General features: G+C 51.2%; 1 pseudogene; it reads left to right on the forward strand.

Moving 5' to 3' along the window:
* Positions 1-228: 228 nt before the first annotated feature.
* Positions 229-11,857, forward strand: LOC147965289 (uncharacterized; annotated as a pseudogene).
* The last annotated feature ends 1,478 nt before the right edge of the window (positions 11,858-13,335 follow it).

Consider the following 13,335-nt stretch of genomic DNA (forward strand, 5'->3'; position numbering starts at 1 on the left):
TGGACGCATGCCGGCATGATCTTTAACCTCGAGATTGAGTTTGAGGACACTGATTTATTCACTGAGGCTTTGACTGGAAATGACGTTGATATGCTTGATAAGGATGACTGATCTGGCAACAAGGAGTTGAGCGAGGATGATCGTGGATGAGATATGTCCACTAACCCAGGTTCTAACCTAGCTTCAGCGGCCCCTGGAAAGGGGACCCCCACACATACTTAGGCGCCTATGAACGCGCTACGATTTGGCTTGTTTGAACCCGCCTCGGCACCTCCTAGACTGTGGAGTGAGCGGGTGGAGTGTGAGGATGAACAGTCACTTCCTCCGCTGGATTTTGAGGCTCTTGATAATTCTGTTGATGGATGTTCCGATGGTTCAGGTGCAGTGGTGTCCTATGCGGCAGGTGTTTCTCTCTCTCTCTCTCTATGGCTCCTGAGACGGTGCTCGAGCATGGCGAGGGAGGAGAGGCTGTTGGGCAAGTGGCCCCTGGCTCTCCCGCCACTCGCCTTCGGTATGATGCTTCACCGGAGCCGCAGGGCTTGGTGCTGTCCTGTGCGGCGGAGGACATGCCGGCTGGTGCGGCTGAGGCCGGGCTGTGCGTCGGGGTTGGTGTCGGATCGGGAGGGAGGCGTGGGCAGGTGGCCTCTGCCCCTACCTCCCCATTGGCGCCCCTGGAGGGGGGTGGATCCTAGTACGCCATCGGGATCTGGGTCGGCTGGCCGGGGCCTGCAGGATCCCCGGAAGGTGGCGGATGGATGATATACGACGTCGGCATGGGGAAACACCCCGATTGTTTCTACTCTGTCTAGCCCTATTGGGGGTACAACAGGTGGCCTTATCCCGAATGGTGCCTCGTGGGATGATATCATCGCTTTTGGAGGGATACCGGATCCTGTGTCCACCGGTCGACGGATGAGATGTCGCCTCTAGGATCAGTCGGATGTTGATGACATGCAGCTGCGGTGCGCCATGTGGGCGGCCAAGCTTTGTGATATTGAGGTCACTACGGGTATGTCAGTCAACACCTCCAATTCTATTCTTCATTTTTCTAGCGATGATATTATTCATAATGCAACTCAGTTGGGTGTTTCACTAGGTAGTAATGATAGTGAAATTTCTAAATCCGTTAATGATATCCTGGATCTTGAAGCAAACCGTGCCCTAGAAATGATTCGGAACTTAGCGGCTGTCAAACCCATGAATGATTCGGAGATAGATACGTTGGGAGTTCGGGTCCTTGATAGCTTTTGTGCGGATCTTGCACCCTCTCTTCCTGACACCGAGGAAGATGATTGTTCTGTCTCACCGAGGGATTCCATTATTACTGATTCTCAGGTGGCTAGATCCACTGAGCTTAGTTATGAGGTCCGAGTTGAGGATCAAACCAAACCTAAACGCAAATGGAAACGAAAGATTTACCCAGCCTCGGCTGTGCGTATAAGTGCTAGGATCTGGACCACTAAAAATTTCATGATGAATTATGAAAGGAATTTTTTGGAATAATAGAGGTCTTAAGGACTTGGCTAAGAGAAGGTTTCTAGCTGATGCTTCGATAGAACACAAGTTCGATTTTATCGCCCTTCCTGAGACTCGTAGGGACAACTTTACTCCCCGGTTTCTTAGCACTCTGTTGGGAGGTGTTGACTTTGATTGGCATTGTCTGCCTCCAAGAGGGAGGTTCGGTGGGATTTTACTTGGGGTTAAGTGCGATTCATTGGAAGTCTGGAATGCGGTTATGGGTGATTTTGCAGTTAAGTTTAGGGTTAGATCAAAGGCCGATGGGTTTAATTGGGCTTTGGTGGCGGTATATGGTGCCGCACAGCCTAAACTCAAACTGGATTTTTTGGCGGATTTAGTCCATATTTGTGGTAGCGAGCAGCTCCCAATTCTGTAGGGGGTGATTTCAATATTATCCGTAGACGGGATGAAAAAAACAATGATAACTTTGACGGCAGATGGTCGTTTATGTTTAATACTATCATCGAAAGCTTGGATCTTAGAGAGATAGAGCTGTCCGGTAGAAAATTCACTTGGGCCAATTCATTACCAACCCCGATGTTTGAGAAGCTGGATCGTGTCCTCGCTAGCGTCGAATGGGAACAGAAATTCCCCCTGGTAACGGTCCATGCACTATCCCGTCCAATTTCCGACCATACACCATTGCTTGTTGACTCTGGAGAGGCAACACATCTAGGAAACAAGAACACTTTTTCTTTCGAATTAGCGTGGTTTGAAAGAGATGGGTTCCTGGATTTGATAGCCAGAGAATGGGCTAGGATTCGGGTGGGAGGTCGAATGTTGAGAGATGGCAAAACAAGATAAGGCACCTAACGAAGTTCTTACGTGGATGGGCCTAACATTTAAGTGAGTTTTATAAGGTTGAAAAGGATAGACTCCTTGTACTTATTCAATCATAGACTTGAAGGCCGAGTCCTCCATTCTAGATACCAGGGAGTTGGAAACTAAAATGGAGGCAGACATGCGACTGAAAGAGCTTCTTCGAGAGGAGGAATTGAAGTGGGCATTGCGTGCGGAAGTCTGCAAAATCGTCAAAGGGGATGATAACACCCAATTTTTTCACATGATTGCGAATGGCAAACATCGAAAGAAGAGAATTTTTCAGCTCGAACAAGATGAGGGGACGATTTTAGGGAAGGAAAACTTAAAACTATATATCACGAACTACTATCACTACTGGAATCTAGAATTTTGCCGTCGGCCACCTCTTTGCCATCTGCCAGCTGACGGCAAAGAGGCTCTTTTCTGACCGCTTCCATGAAGTGGACAACAAAGAAAGTGCGGATGGCAAAAAGGCTATTTGCCGTCAGCTGCTTCTTTATCGTCAGCCATCTGGCGGCAAAGAGCCAGGTGGGCCCCACAGGGCACAGCATGGCTAGGTCAGATTCTTTGACGTCTGCTAGCGGACGGCAAATAGGTGACTACTTTGTCGTCCGCTAGCAGACGGCAATGTTACTCCTTTGCCTCCCACTTGCAGACGGCAAAGAGGAGGCCCCTAACGGTCGCCCTCTTTGTCGTCTGCTAGCAGATGGCAAAGAAGGCCCACTTAATGGGCCGAGCCGTCTCCCCTCTCTCACTTTCTCTCTCTCCCTCCCGCGCGCCCGCCTCTCTCCTCCATCGCTGCTGTCGCCGCCAGCAGCCAGCCCCGCCCCCCAGACCTAGCCCCCACCGCCGTCCAGCCCTCCCCCTCCCGTCCCGCTGCCGTCCTCCTTCCCGCGGCCCCTGCGTCACCCCGCCATGCCCTGTCGCCGGAGAGGCCTGCGCCGGGCCGCGCCGCTATGCCGGACCCCTCCCCGAGGCCCCTGCACCGCCCCGCCCCGCTTTCGTCCTCCTCCCCGCGGCCCCTGCGCCGCCCCGTCGCCGGAGAGGCTTGCGCCGAACCCCTCCCCGAGGCCTCTGCACCGCCCCGCACCACTGCCGTCCTCCTCCCCGTGGCCCCTGCGCCGCCCCGCCCCACTGGCCGACCTCGCCGGAGCAAGAGGTAATTTTTTCTGTTTTTTTCCTGTTTTTTGTTCTCTATTTTCCTCTTTTGTTTTAGGTTAGTGCTAGGTTTAATTAGGTGTACTTTTGAGTTTTTATGTTTAGGTTAGTGCTAGGTTCAGGTGTAGTTTTGAGTTTTTAGGATTGCGTTAGTGCTAGGTTTAGGTGTAGTTTTTTCCTATTTTGTTTTAGGTTAGTGCTAGGTTTAAGAAGAGGAAAAAGGAGAAGAAGAAGAAGAGGAGGAGGAGGAGGAGGAGGAGGAGAAGAAAGAAGAAGGAGAAGAAGAAGAAGAAGAAGAAGAAGAAGAAGAAGAAAGGGAAAAAGAGAAAGAAGAAGAAGAAGAAAAAGACACCCCGACCCCCGACACCCTGACACCACACCCCGACCCACACCCCGACCCCGACACCCCGACCCCGACACGACACCCCGACACCCTGACACCACACCCCGACCCCGACCATCGACACCCCGACACCTGACATCCCGACACCCGACCACCGACACCCCGACCCCGACCACTGACACCCCGGCCCCGACCCCGACCCCCCCCGACCCCCGACACCGTGACACCACACCCCGACACCCTGACAGCACACCCCGACCCCGACCCCGACACCCTGACACCCCAATCGACCCCGGACATGATGATGATACAAAAACATCATATATATTTGTGTTGATCGGGTGTATTTTTATTATGTTCATGATGATGATACACTTAAATTTTATTATGTTCATGTCAGGTATCCAATTTTTTATGTTGTACTAATTTCGTTTACTTTTTGTCATTGCAGGTGCTGACAAGATGGTGGGCAAGGGTCCAGAGCGCCCCGAGCCTCCTACGAGCGCTACTGGGAGGGGTGGTTCCATTATTCCAGCCCAGCCCCTCCGGAGAGCGCTGCTAGAGAGTATGCAGACAACTGTGGTGGCCGCTTCTTCTTCGGCTGGGAAAGGTCGGGGGAGGACAAAGAAGGCTGGTAGAGGTGGACGTGGCAGCGGGAGAGGTAGGAAGGCTGCTACGCCTTCCTCGCCGCCACCCTGAGCTGATTCACCCGACCACGGGACTGCTCCGTCTGAGGTGGACCCATCTCGGACTCCGGTCCATGAGCCTCCGGTCGCTGATCCTTCGCCCCATGTGAGTCCGGTCCCAGAGTCTTCGTCCCAGAAGACTCCGGTCACGGGGTCTCCCTCCCAGAAGACTCTGATCCCGCAGTCTTCTTCCCACGAGACTTCAGAGGCTAGTGGCCCGGAGGATGGTAGCGAGGACATCTTTTCAGATGATAGCTACAGCGACGACGAGCTGGTTCAGAAGGGCAAGAAGGTCTACAAGCGTGGCTGTACAAAGCTCCCGCCCGTGCCGACGACCCCCGGCCAGAGGTGGTTGATTGCGCCTAAAGGGTTGAAGTAAGTGCATTTACTATTTTTTTAACATTTTGCCTTCATGTTCCTTCAAATTAATATCTAATGTGTTGGCCTTGTCATACTGCAGGGGCTGGGTACACCCCCGTGGTGTCCGCAGGCCCAACCAGGTCCTTGGTGTGCTTTGTCGGCAGCACTTCCCTGGATGGGTCACATTGCCTGGTGAGGGTCAGGTTGCATAGCTAGCACTGACCTGGGAGCTATACTCGGTTGCCCCGGCCCCATCGGAGGAGAGGGTCGTCGGTGTCTTATGCAAGACGGTGGCCGACATTGTGTTCCGTCGGTTTTGGGTAATTTATCCTTTACAGAACTAAAAATCAACACTACCTAGTGATTGTACTAATTAGTGTTGTCTTGTTTGATTGCAGACCTTCTACAGGGTTTCAGAGGGAGAGCAGGAGGTCGCGTGTATGGTTGTCGAAACTGAGTGCAAGCGCCTACTTCAGAACATACGACACGAGGCTCGGGTGCAGGCCGTTCGAGACTACTACGCCTCGAAGGGTATTAGGAGGGGCAAGAAGAAGTGTCGCGCCAAGTTTCTGAGTAAGGAGAAGTACATGCAGGTAATTACCTATTCTTAAGGCCTTGAACTTAGTTTTCTTGATTTGATTCGTAGGCGTAGCGCTGAAATTTCTCTTAACTCACTTAGGTGCCCCCGAGATGGTGTGTGGATAAGATGGACTGTTGGGAGGCGTTGGTGGATGCGTGGTGCTCTCCCCAATGACTAGTCGAACACCAAAGGGCCAAGGATAAGCGCGACCAAATGAAAGGTGTGCCACACCATCAAGGGAGCTCCAACCTGTTTGAGTACGGGGATAACTGGGTATGTGGTTTGCTACATGATTCATGCAATTTCATTCTTCATGGTAGCATTTATCCCTTCCAAAATGACTTAATATGCTTAGTTAGTTAAAAAAAGGCATAACTATCTTGGATAGTTCATTTATGACATATTTAGCCCTAAAATGACATAATAACCTTTAGATAGCTCTATAAAATGGCTTAATATGCTTTAGTTAGTTAAAAAGTGGCATAACTACCTTCAATAGCTCAATAACGACCTAAACTAATCTTAGCTAGTTCATTCATGACATAATTAGCTCTAAAATGACATAATAACCTTAGATAGCTCTATTTTATTCCTAAATATGTTATAGTTAGCTAAAAATGGCATAACTACCTTGGATAGCTCAATAATGACATAATCAGCATACTTTGGTCAAAATGGCATACTAATCTTGGTCACCTCGAAAATGACCTAACCTTAGCTTATTTTCCTCAAAAATGACATAATAACCTTTCTTAGCTCCAAAATGACATATTTACATAGCAATATCGTTCTTCATGCTAGCTTGACCCTTAACTAATATTTTGTTCCTGTCTCTCAGGCGCACCACCACAAGAAGCATGTGCCAAGTCTGTCGACCTCTATGGCATGGCCCATATGGCCCCGTACAAGAAGGCCAAGCCATTCACGGATTCTAACCTAGATCATCCAGAGAGCTTCACCAACATATCCTCCCACCACAAGCTTGTGAAGTACAAATACAAGGGGAAGGCGAGGAAAGGGGGGACTTTAACCCGAGCTAGGATCCTTTTGATACAGAGATGGTGATGATATCTGGTGGCGGGAGGTCCCATGGCTCTCAAGACATTGGTGATGGACTGATACATTGTCCTAAGACTCTCCCGCAGATCAAGAAGCACCTGAGTAGCTCTGATCCTGAGATAACGCCTCGTGCACGGCCCGCGGAGCTCGCCATGGCGGTTAGTTATACGGACTCTCTCACCTTTCCTCCATTACATTGTGTGTGCGTCCGTCGATGATTACAATGCTAACGAGGAGTGTTGTGTTGCAGGCATTGGTTGAGAAAGAGAGATTAAAGACCCAGGCGCTTTTGGAGGAGGCAAAAAGGGAGGCGGCGGAGAGGGAGAGGGAGATGGAGGAGAGGACGGCTAAGCTGTTGGAGGAGGAGAGGAACCGAAATGAGGCGTCTAACCGGGCCCTATACGATCTCATCGTGGTACGTTTCTCGTGCATATTAGCCCAATCATGCACGTAATGTTCGCATTACTAACTAATAGGACTGACTCGTGAGAACCAAATGTACAGACCATGTGCGAGAAAAACGGTCAAGCCCCTCCGCCGATGCCCTAGATTGCTCTGGCGACCACGGTGAGTTTGATTTGAATGGTCCTTAATTACTACTATTCACATTTCAGTTTGCATCATGCTAACGAGACATTATTGGAAATGATCTTTGGTACAACATGGCTCCCGACAAGCATCGACCAATCCTTCCGCGTCTGCCAATGCCGGAACCCCGACCGGTCCTTCACCTCCGTCTGCCACTGGCACAGCCCCAACCATTCCTACACCTCCGTGATAACGGTATTTTTCTTCTTATTTAGCCTGTTTAGTCCATTTTGACATAATTTAGCCTATTTAGTCCACAAATGACATAATAAGATGAAGAAAATCAAGGAAGAGGAAGGAAAGAAGGAACAGAAGAAAAGAAGAAGAACAAGAAGAAGAAGAAGAAGAAGAAGAAAGAAGAAAAGAAGAAGAAGAAGAAGAAGAAGAAGAAGAAAAGAAGAAGAACTTCTTCTTCTTTTCCTCCTCTTGTTTTTATTCGTAAATGGCATCATAACCTTGCTAACCTCATAAATGTCATATACTTAGCTTGTTGTCCTCTAAAATGAAACAATAAGCTTAGTTAGGTCAAAAATGGCATAATTTGCTACGTTAGCTCAAAAATGGCATTTTTCTTCTTATTTAGCCTATTTAGTCCATTTATGACATAATTTAGCCTATTTAGTCCACAAATGACATAATAAGATGAAGAAAATCAAGGAAGAGGAAGAAAAGAAGGAATAGGAAGAAAATAAGAAGAAGAAGAAGAAGAAGAAGAAGAAGAAGATGATGAAGAAGAAGAAAACTAGAAGAAGAAGAAGTAGAAGTTCTTCTTCTTCTAGTCTTCTTCTTCTTTTCCTCCTCTAACTTTTTTTTATTCATAAATGGCATCATAACCTTGCTAACCTCATAAATGTCATATACTTAGCTTGTTGTCCTCTAAAATGACACAATAAGCTTAGTTAGGTCAAAAATGGCATAATTTGCTACGTTAGCTCAAAAATGGCATTTTTCTTCTTATTTAGTCCATTTATGACATAATTTAGCCTATTTAGTCCACAAATGACATAATAAGATGAAGAAAATCAAGGAAGAGGCAGAAAAGAAGGAATAGGAAGAAAAGAAGAAGAAGAAGAAGAAGAAGAAGAACTCTCTTCTTCTTCTTCTAGTCTTCTTCTTCTAGTCTTCTTCTTCTTATTCTAACTTTCTTGTTTCCCATTTTGCAGATTTAATTCACTATATGGAAGCTTGCATGGATGGAGTGCTTGTTTCCCTGTTCTTCTTTTCGTTTGTATCGAAGAATAATGTGGAACTTGTTATATGGATGCATGGAACAATGTGTTGGATGAACATTGTGATATTAGTGTAAGATGTATGGATGAAACTGTGTTTCTTATGTATGTACGTTGTCATGGATGGAGCTATGTGTTGGATACATCATATGTTTGTTGTGCCTATGAAAAAACATATATATGTATATCTGTGTGTGAATTCCAGTGAAATTAAATGGATATAAATAAAAACAGGGGATATACAACCTCTTTGTCGTCTGCTAGCAGACGGCAAAGAGGACAGGTGGCAGCTACATGTAGAAACTGGGAACACTGGATGCTTATTCGGTCAGTTTGTCGTCTGCTGGCGAACGGCAAAGACCTTTGAATCTTTGTTGTCTGCTGGCAGACGGCATAGCTGGCCACGTGGGAGCTTCCTAGTGCTGGCCTAACTGAGCTCTTTGTCATCTGTCAGCGGATGGCAAAGAGCTTTGACTTTGTGCCGTCCGCTGGCGGATGGCAAAGAGCGTCGTTACCCCGTAATGGCTCTGACCCCACCCCACTGTCGTCTATTGTCTTTGCGGTCTGCTGGCCTTAGATGGCGGATGACACAATCCTTTCCCGTCCGTTTCTATGAAGCGGACGGCAAAGAAGGCCTTTTCTAGTACTTGTTCAGACGGACAGTTTGTCGTCCGCTGGTAGACTGCAAAGAAGTTTGCCGTCCGGGATCTATGTCTTTGTCGTCTGCCATGGCGGACGGCAAAGAAGCTGATTCCAGTAGTGTATAAGCAGCTGTTTGGGCCTCCAGAGGATAATTTCGTATCCTTGGATGAGTCAAGGATAGAGGATGTGCCTCAGCTTGCTGCGGATGAGAACTAGATTTTGACCGCCCCGTTTTCGGAGAAAGAGGTGTTTGAGGCTATATCACAAATGAAGAATAATAAAGCTCCAGGCCCGGATGGTTTTCCGGCGGAGTTTTATAAGAAGTGCCAGCACATTATTAAGGGGGACTTGATCCCAATGTTCCATGTTTTATTCTGTGGGCAGTTACAGTTGTCTCACTTAAATTATGGAACAATTACTTTGCTTCCTAAGAAAACAGAGGCCATGCGGATTGAGCAGTTTAGGCCAATCTGTCTTCTTAATATCAGCTTTAAAATTTTCACTAAGGTGGGGACTAACAGGCTTACGCAGATTGTGCATTATGTGGCACAGCCTTTCCAAACTGCTTTCATGCTGGACAGAAACATCCTAGAAGGGGTTGTACTTCTGCATGAAACGCTCCATTAGATCCACACGAAAAAACTAGATGGAGTGGTTTTCAAAGTGGATTTTGAAAAAGCGTACGATAAAGTCAAATGGCCATTCCTTCAGCAGGCTTTGCGCATGAAAGGATTTGATTAGGTCTCGAGAAACCAGGTTAATTCTTTCACGCAAAAAGGGAGTGTTGGAATCAAAGTGAATGACGACATAGGTCATTACTTCCAGACACACAAAGGCCTGAGGCAAGGTGACACGATGTCACCGATTCTTTTCAACATAGTGGTCGACATGTTGACAATCCTAATAGGAAAGGTTAAGGAGGACAACCAAGTAGGTGGCCTAGTTCCGCATTTAGTGGATGGCGGAGTGTCCATCCTTCATCATGATGATGATACTATCATCTTCATGGAGCATAATTTGGCAAAAGCAGGAAACATGAAGCTTGTGTTATGCCTGTTCGAACAATTATCGGGGTTAAAGATTAACTTCCATAAAAGTGAATTGTTCTGCTTTTGAAGAGCTAAAGATGTCAGAGTAATGGGCCACGGGTAGCCTAACCCGGGTCCTTGAGCATTTCAAGAAATTGGGGCCGGTGTGCCCCACAAGCGTCAAGGATAAAGCGCCGCCTTCTGGCGGCCGGCTGTCTCAAGCAGCCGGCTGTCAGAGGACGGCAAAGCGCCGGAAGACGGCTCCAAGATGGGCTGACTCCCAGTAGGCGGCCTCCAGAGAGGCCGGCTCCTGGCAGGCGACCCACGGAGCCCTCAAAGTCTGCGCCCCCATAAAGAAGACAAGACATTATGTGGCTACAGTATAGCCCATCACCCCCGCATCCAGGGCGGGGCGCGGCCACAGTGTCCCGTACCGGCCGAGATCTCCGGACGGCGCGGCACTGTTGCCATCTCACCCTTGACGTCACCCCTGTCAGGTGGACCCCTGTTACCACGACGGCCTTTCGGTACGGCCTGCAAGCGGCGGGCCCTACCAGGCAGCGAGAACCCAGAGAGCGGCAGCACCTGACCAGTCGGACCCGAGGGAGGCCGACCTCCAGCAGGCGGCCCACTTTTCCCTCGGAGTCCATGCGCCATCAACCAGAGGAGACACGGTGTGGCTACAGTGATCTCCCACCAGACGGCGGGACTATAGCCACGCCCCCCGACCAAGCATGCGTTATTAGAATTACGGCTACAGTAACAAGCAACCAGCCAGACCCGCAAGCGGCGGAGGCGGCCTGTCGGCTCCATACCAGACCACCTGGCAGGGCCCACCAGGCAGCGGGCCCCAGCGGCCGACGGAGGAGCCGGCGACAGAAGACACTGACAGCCGGGTCCTACACCCGGTAAGATTACCATTGTACCCCTGGGGGTAGGCCTATATAAACCCCCCAGGGCGCCCATGCAAAGGGTTCTCAACCTGTTAGACCTAGACACCCATAGAGGGAGAGGAGAGCCAACCCTGCTTTCTTCTACCTCTAGCACACAGCTCGAGGAGCACCATTGTACTTGCTCGCGCCTTAGTGATCATGCGGAGACCCCGCAGAGCAGGACTAGGGGTGTTATCTCCTAGGAGAGCCCCGAACCTGAGTAAGATTCGCTGGCGTGCATGTCTTCGCCTCATCCCGTTTCCTGGCACCAGCGACGTCCTACTAGCCCCCATCATGATTAGCCATCCTTTGGCATATGTCGCACCAAACCCCCGACATTTGGCGCCCACCATGGGGCTAGGTGCACCGTCATCCGGAGATCTGTTCTGGACGGGAACCCTCTTCCTCCTTGCTGAGCGCAGCCAGCCAGGCACGCCGGATGGCGTTTGCACCGACGTGTTGCATGGCGCGGAGGTCGCCTGCGCGGCGAGCTTCCTCACCGACCTTGTTGGCGAGATCCGCCTCTCCGACGATCCTGCATCCGACACGGGCAACGACGGCCCCGAGAGCCGCCTCGCCAGCTTCCTCGACCAGCTCCACGTCACTGACGAGCCGGCCGTTGACTTGGAGTCAGCCGGCTCCACCGACCCGATGCTCGTCGACTCCGACACGGCGTCGCTCGACGCGTTCCCTACCAACATGGTGATCGTTGATGATCCCCTCCCCCGCGCCGACAGCGGCGACAGCACCGTCACAAAGGTGCTCGTGATCAGCCACAATGGAGTTTCCGGTGACGGTGCCCGGGACCTGCTCAAGGCTACGCTGCAAGACCTGTCTGCACCCATCACAGAAGACGCCGACGCTCGAAGCCCGCTGCGTCCAACTTGTCGAGAGCGCCAAGAAGCTAGCTAGCATGAGACGCCTTTCGGAGGCTTATCGGCGTGAGATGGACCGCGCCGTTGGCGGCATGCCGGCTCCTGGCGGGCCCAGCCGCATCGGTACGGTCCGGCAGCGCGGTGCGGAGCGACCATTGCCAGCATGTTCGGGGCCGATATCGCCCCATCTACGCCACGCCTATGGAGAATATACGACCTGCCCTAGAGGCAGCGGATGAGCTGGACAACCTTGAGGGCGACGAGCGTCGCCACATGATGGAGCACGTCCAGCGACTCATCGATGCGGCTGCCGCGTCGGAGACCTCAACCAGCAAAACGACGACCCGCCTCCCCGCCAGGAGCATGGTGTGACGTCCCGGACGCCGACTGATGGCAACCACGGGCGACGAGACAAGGAGCTGGCTGCCAGCCACAGCCGGACGCACATCACCATCGAGCGCGACCAAGACGGCCGCCCTCATGCGGTGGAACGACTAGGCGGCTAGCAGCCTCCCCAACACAGAGAAAAGCGCGTGTCTCTACCGCCTGTCGATCATCCGAGTCTTGGAGGCCGGCTTGGCCCCCGAGAAGCAATCGGAGAGAATGATGCCCGCCACCGGACCGATCGTCTCAACCGATCCCTGGCGCTAGAAGAAGAAGACGTGCAGGGCCCACCTTGCTTCGGCCCCCGCATCAGAGATGAGTCCTTTCCCAGAGGGTTCACGCTCCCAAGAGATACGCCCAAGTATACCGGATCCGTGAAGCCGGAGGACTGGCTGGTCGACTACTCCATAGCCGTCAGCATTGCAAACGTCAACAAGCGTGTTGCCGTGAAGTACGTTCCACTCATACTCCAGGGCACCGCCCGGACATGGCTGAACAGTCTGAAGCCCCGCAGCATCAACAGCTGGGTAGATTTCACTAAGGCCTTCGTCCGCAACTTCACCGGCACGTACAAGTGGCCGCCCAAGCCTCGCCAGCTCTCCTTGTGCGTCCAAGGCCCCAACGAATCGACTCGCGACTACCTCACGCGTTGGACTGAGCTGTGCAACTCTTGCGAGGGTGTGCATGAGGTGCAGGCCATCGAGTACTTCACGGTCGGGTGCAGAGAAGGCACTTTGCTCAAACACCGGCTCCTCTGCAACGAGCTGACGACCCTCGACGAGCTGCTAATCATAGCGGACAAGTATGCCATGGCCGATTCCTCCATGAAGACGGAGATTCAGTTTGATGCATCTGGCAAGGTGGCTCCTCAGGCTCCTCGGACCCCGGCTGGCGATACCAGTCAGCGCCAGCAGCAAAGCGACAACAAGCGAAAAGCCCCAATGCCGGCTTCCACCAGCCGGCGGATGGCTGCAGTCGAAGACCGGCAGCCGGAAGGGAAGCCACTTCCCAAGCGCCAGAAGGGCGGCAAGCCCAACTGGTTACCTGCCTTATCCTATGAGCAGACTCTTGATGCTCCCTGCAAGTTCCACGCGGCGCAAAACGGTCCAACCACACCACCCGGAAGTGTCA

Source organism: Triticum urartu, chromosome 6A (genome assembly GCF_056163025.1).
Source record: "Triticum urartu cultivar PI428250 chromosome 6A, HENAU_Tu73, whole genome shotgun sequence".
Lineage (NCBI taxonomy): Eukaryota > Viridiplantae > Streptophyta > Magnoliopsida > Poales > Poaceae > Triticum > Triticum urartu.